A 6,083-nucleotide genomic window follows, 5' to 3' on the forward strand; every position below is an offset into this window, starting at 1 on the left:
TATACGTATATATATATATATAGATATACACATTAATATAACTTGTATGTTTGATAGCATATACTATATATGGGAATACAAGAATATAATTGCTAGCCAATCTTAAGAATATCATATTCACAAAGAGAGTTTTATGGTATATGTGTATATATATCCCATTGCAGTTTCCTTCCTTATGAGTAGTTTAACCTCACATGTAACTAAAAGTTTTAATTTAATCGATTGAGAAAACTCACATTTCACACTCTTCTTTTTTTTTTATTTTACATACAACATTATCTGTTAATGGATTACTTTAATTGCATATATGTATACATATGTAGATGGTAGATTTCTTTTTTTTTTTATTATTATTATTTTTTATTAAATTACATACTTGTCTTTTATATATATATAAATACACATACATTTACGCAAAACAAAAACTCTTACAAATAATGTATAAAGTATATTTTAAGTTAATTTAAGATTTCGACCTAAACCACTACTATATATAAATATATAATACGGCAAACAAACCCATTTATTTATAAAATTATTAAAAAGTAAATTCCAAATTGGAATTTTTAATTTAAAATGCTTAGTAATAAAAAAGAAAATACAGTTAAAACAGACAAACACACAAAATAAAGAAATATCAATTTGGGATTATCCATGGAAATATTGTGTTTAGTACTTATTGCGTTTGAAGGTGATGCGCTGTATACAAGAGTTTGGTAAAGAGTAAAAATATACTAATAAACACATTAAAGGTCTGTAAAAGTCATCTTGCAATCCATTACAGAGTTTATGTGTTATCTCAAGGGATGTGTGACAATTTTTCAGCAGCTTCAACATAAAGATAAATCAATTGCGTGAGATATATATACTGGCGGCTAGAGGAAATAATAGAAATACCTAATTTTTCCTGGATTTCTCCAAAATGAGTGTTTGTTCATGATGCATAGGTTAAAATGTTCAACTATCCCTCTAAGCTCATTAGACTTCTTGAGCTTCTAGAGGGCGCAATTCATATCCAATTTGGTTGAAATTTTGCGTATGTCGTTTTGGTATGACTTTCAACAACTGTGCCAACCGATCTCCCAATTTGACATTCTGAGCCACTGGAGGGCGCAATTTTTACACGATTTCCTTGAAATTTTGGGTTGATATTTTTCCATGACTTCTAACAGCCATGACAAGTACGGTCCATATCGGTCAATAACTTGATGTAGCTCACAAAGGGTTTGAAAAAGTCATTCAAAGAACTTGACGAATTCGATCCATGCTGGAGGGTATATAAGATTCGGCCCGGCCGAACTTAGCACGCTTGCATCATTAATTTGTTCGCTTTAATGCTGTAACATCGTTTGCCTACATCCATTTCGTCAATGGCGTTGTTGAAGATAAAAGAATGAGGGCAATAGAAAGACAACAAACATCTGAAATACACGATACACGTCAGCTGTTTAACTGCTCGGCCAGACCCACTCGACTCAGACCCAGATCCCTGTGGACGCACCCCATCTTAGTCGCGGAGTTCCTGGGTCTTGACACTCAACAGAATCAAGCAGACGAAAGATAGAACACAATAAGCTGCTACAACAACAACAACAAACATCTGAAATGACACAAAAGGGCAGAAACATTTAATCAAATCATAGTGATGTTGTTGTCGTTGTAGCAGTATATTGTGTTCTATCTTTCGTCAGCTTGATTCTGTTGAATATGCAGATGCAGGAACTCTGCGACTTAGGTGGGGTGCGTCCAGAGGGATCTGGTTCTGGGTCGAGTGGGTCTGGCTGGACAGTTAAACAGGTGTCGTGTGACATAAGGCCCCAGGTCACAATCGGAACTCAGCGCTGAACCTCTCGCTCTAGATCATGTAGAGTCATCTTAAGGCGGTGGATATGGATGATTTGGTATCCACCACTCTGCGATTATAAGTCCAGAAGGTATCGCATGTAATTATGTCTTCGCACGGGTACACAGAGAGAATTTTCCTTCATTAATGTAATGATCGGGTTTCATAACCTTTATGATCGTTTATGTATAGAGGTGGGTTTCTACCGGGTAAATACTCAACGCTTGGGTATTTATTGGGTAAATAGCCAATAAATAAATTTTTTGTGTATTTATAATTTGGCAGATATCTTGCAAACAATTGTTGATGATTTCGTATTCTTTGTATACAAACCTGATCTTCGGATCTCATAAAATCGAATTTTAGTTATATATAGCCGCTATATAGACCGACCTCCAAACTTAAAGTCTTGAGGCAATAAATTGTTCATTTCTTATCCGATTTCGTTGAAATTTGGCACAGTGAGTTCCATTTCTGTGAAGTTTGTTTGTTTGTTTGTTTGTTTGTTTATTGAGTGTAACACCAGCACAACAAGATTATATCTTATATGTTAATGTGCTGATTCGCAATAGAGTATATAAAATAATGATTATTCTTTTTAAAAGGATATTAACTAATCTTAACATTTTAAATTATAGTAGTAAATATTAAGGACATTTAAAGAAAAATAATTCGTAGTTCATTTAAAAAATTTAAATAGCTCATTTTTGAATGAAGTTGCATTGCTTATGCTCTGTATGTTGGGAGGTAGGTTGTTCCAGAGACGCGTACTATGTACAATGTACTGTCGTTCAGAGGTTTGTGTGGCAAATCGTGGTTGAATGAGTTTTAGGCCACGGTTGGATCTGGCGAATTTCAGATGTTTGTGTAGGTATTCAGGTTCTTTTGTGTAGATTACCTTGTGCAGAAGAAGTAGACATCTGACATTCAGTAAGTTTGAAAAAGTTAAGTTAAATATTTGGTATGTAAATTGTGATATACGAGCTTGTCGACTTTTGTTAAACACATATCTTGCAATATCATTGTAAGCAACATTAAGCTTTCTACTGGTGTCTGCATCACAATTCGCAAATATCTCGCATCCATATAACAGTGTGGGAATTAAATAACTTTTTGCAAGTAACATTCGGATGTGAAAAGGAGTTGACAAGCGAACAGTCCATAAATTTCGCAGCATCCCACGTACTTTGCCAACTGTTGCATTAATGTGATTTGTCCACGTTAGGGTTGAATTAAAAGTCAATCCTAAATTTGTGGCTACTTGTACAAGATTCACTACAGAGTTACCAATTTTCACAACGAGATCATCAGTTATTGTCACATTTCTTTTACTTATCAGAATCAGTTTGGTTTTGGATGGATTTAAACATAATGCATTATTAACAGCCCAACAATGTATTAAGTCTAAATCAATATTTATGTTAGACACACAGGTTTGGATATCTTTCAGTTTGCAGTATGTGTAAAGTTGGACATCGTCAGCATACATTTGGATTTTAGATGTTGCAGGCACATCAGGCAGATCATTTATATACATGGAAAATAAAAGAGGGCCAAGGATAGAACCTTGAGGTACTCCTTTAAGGACATTCAGAGAGTTAGACCAACTATTGTTATAAAAAACAGACTGCGATTTTTGCGTCAAATATGATGATATCAGCTTGCAAGACGTCTCGGAGAAATTAAATAATTTCATAAGTTTTAGGACAAGAATATTATGGTTTACAGTGTCAAAGGCCTTACTGTGATCCAAAAGAAGGAGAAAGGATATCATTCCGTTATCCATACTTTGACGAAGGTTTTCAATTACATCAATCAGAACAGTGGTACAACTTCTTTTCTTTCTAAATCCAGATTGCCAGTTAGATAACAAATTTTCAGATTTCAGAAAATGCTCAATTTGGTTAGCCATTATGCGTTCCAGTGCTTTAGACAGGTATGGTAAAATGGCGATGGGACGGTACTCATTTTTTGATTTGCGAATAGGTACAATTTTTGCATGTTTCCATTCAAGCGGAAAAGTGGATTTAGTTAGAACAGTGTTAAATATATATGTTAAATATGGCAGAATCTTTGGCACAATTATTTTAATAAATCGTGGATTTATTTCATCAGTTCCGATCGCATTAGATTTAATGGACAGAATGCTGTGTAGAACCTCAGTTTCATTTACACAGCGAAAGGAAAAAGGATTTTCAACAGCTACCATGCACATATTTTCATATATATTTTCAGTAGGATAGACAGTGTTTATTGAAACAAAATTCTCATTTAGTTCATTTATGTTCATGTTGGGTTCCAGCTGAGTATTGCGTTTTTCTCCAACGCCAATTTTTCGTATCTCATTCCATTTAGAGCGACTATTAACAGCATTCTGAAATTTATTATGAAAATACAATGTCTTTGCCTCAGTTATACACTTTCCAACAGCTCTTCTAGCATTTTTAAAATGTTCATGTAGTTGTGAGGTTCTAAAACGTTTCCAACGTCTATATGAAAAGTTTCTTTCATCAATCAAAGTTTTTATTCGCTGGTTAAACCAAGGTGGTTGTGAATATTTAATTGTTATTGTTTTCTCTGGAACACATCGATTGTATATTGAACAGATATGATTTTGAACAAATGATATTTGTTCATCCACAGAGTCAAAATGATAAATTGAGTCCCACGGTACTTCATCAGTAAGGTGATTCAGTAAATTGTAGTTTATTTTCTTAAAATCGCGGTAGGTAATTCTGTTGTCTTGATAGGTCATGACGTAGTTATATGTTAGAAACAGTAGGTCATGTTTAGAAAAACCAGGTGCAGCAAGTTGGTCATAAAACAAAACATTTGCAACATTGTTAACAAAAAATATATCCAGAATGCTGGATGAATGACTCGTAAAATGGGTGGGCACAGAAGTGTTAGTTGGTACTAAGCCCAACAGCTCCATCGAACTGGAAAAATGAGATTCAGACAATATATTGCTATTAAAGTCACCAGCTATAGCTATATTGTTGTAAGAAAACGAGATTGTTTCGATACAAGATAGGAGCATGTCATATGGTATATTGTTGTGGGGCCTGTAAACACAGCCAATCAGCATCTTCTCATTTGAATAACAGTTTATTTCTAGAAATAGGTATTCAATGCTGTCACCTTGTGATGACATACATTTAACAGTCGCATGTAGTCCAGATTTCAAAAATATAGCAACACCGCCACCATGACTTTGCCTATCGGCTCTAAATATGTTATATCCTGGTAAGGTATATATATTATCGCATATATCCGGGCGAAACCAAGTTTCAGATACACATATGGCATCTATAGCAGAATTCACAAAAGTATCTCGAAATTCATCCATTTTATTGTTCAAACTTTGTGCATTTATATGAACAATTGTAAGCCCAGGCATTTGGTTCTTAAAAATCTTCAGCATCAATTTGAGATTATCTCTGGAACCGCAAGAAGTGTCACTTGACATATGTAATACGCATAAGCAATGCTAACAGTATGAATAGTTGACTTAAGTGCTGAGCTGTATTAAGGAAATTCGATTTAAATAGAGGCAAAACATATATATGATAACATAGAAAAAGGCATAGTAAAGCGAATATATAGTAACATACAATTAAAATTATTATATTAAATTTAATATGACACCAAAATATTTCAGGACTCAATATGAGCAACTGGTCTTTCAGGTGTTTCACGAAAGAGATTGGTAAGTTGCTCTATGTTTTCAACAAGCGTAGGGGAATCAGATCCAGGCCGTCTTACATAAACAAGGCCACGAAGCGAAAAAACAGACTCCAGATGTTTTTGTCGCTTAAGCTTCAGTGCATTTTGAAAAATTTTGTAATTATGGTTTGTCAGGTTCTCATTTATATAGAACGGTTTATTAGAGTCAAAACCTGCATGACTCAATACCAGGTTTGAATTAATTGATTTTCTAAACCTCGCAATATTTTTTAAGACAAAGTTTTTGTCAAATGGCGTTGCTAAATGAACCATAATTACAGAGTCTGAAGAGTTATTCTGGTTACGAACGTTGTCCAGACGGTACATAGCTCTAATCGTTGGGATCGCTATGTTAATTGTGTCACAAATATTTGCAAAAATTTGGTACAGGTTCTCCCCATTTTCGGAAGGTATGCCATTTATTCTCAGATCGCAAGCCACTTGGTTGTTTTCAAATTTTTGCTGATTTGCTTTCAGTAATTGAATTTGATTTTTCATTTCAGTCATTGTATTT

This window comes from Stomoxys calcitrans, chromosome 3, assembly GCF_963082655.1.
Source record: "Stomoxys calcitrans chromosome 3, idStoCalc2.1, whole genome shotgun sequence".
In the NCBI taxonomy this organism is placed as follows: domain Eukaryota; kingdom Metazoa; phylum Arthropoda; class Insecta; order Diptera; family Muscidae; genus Stomoxys; species Stomoxys calcitrans.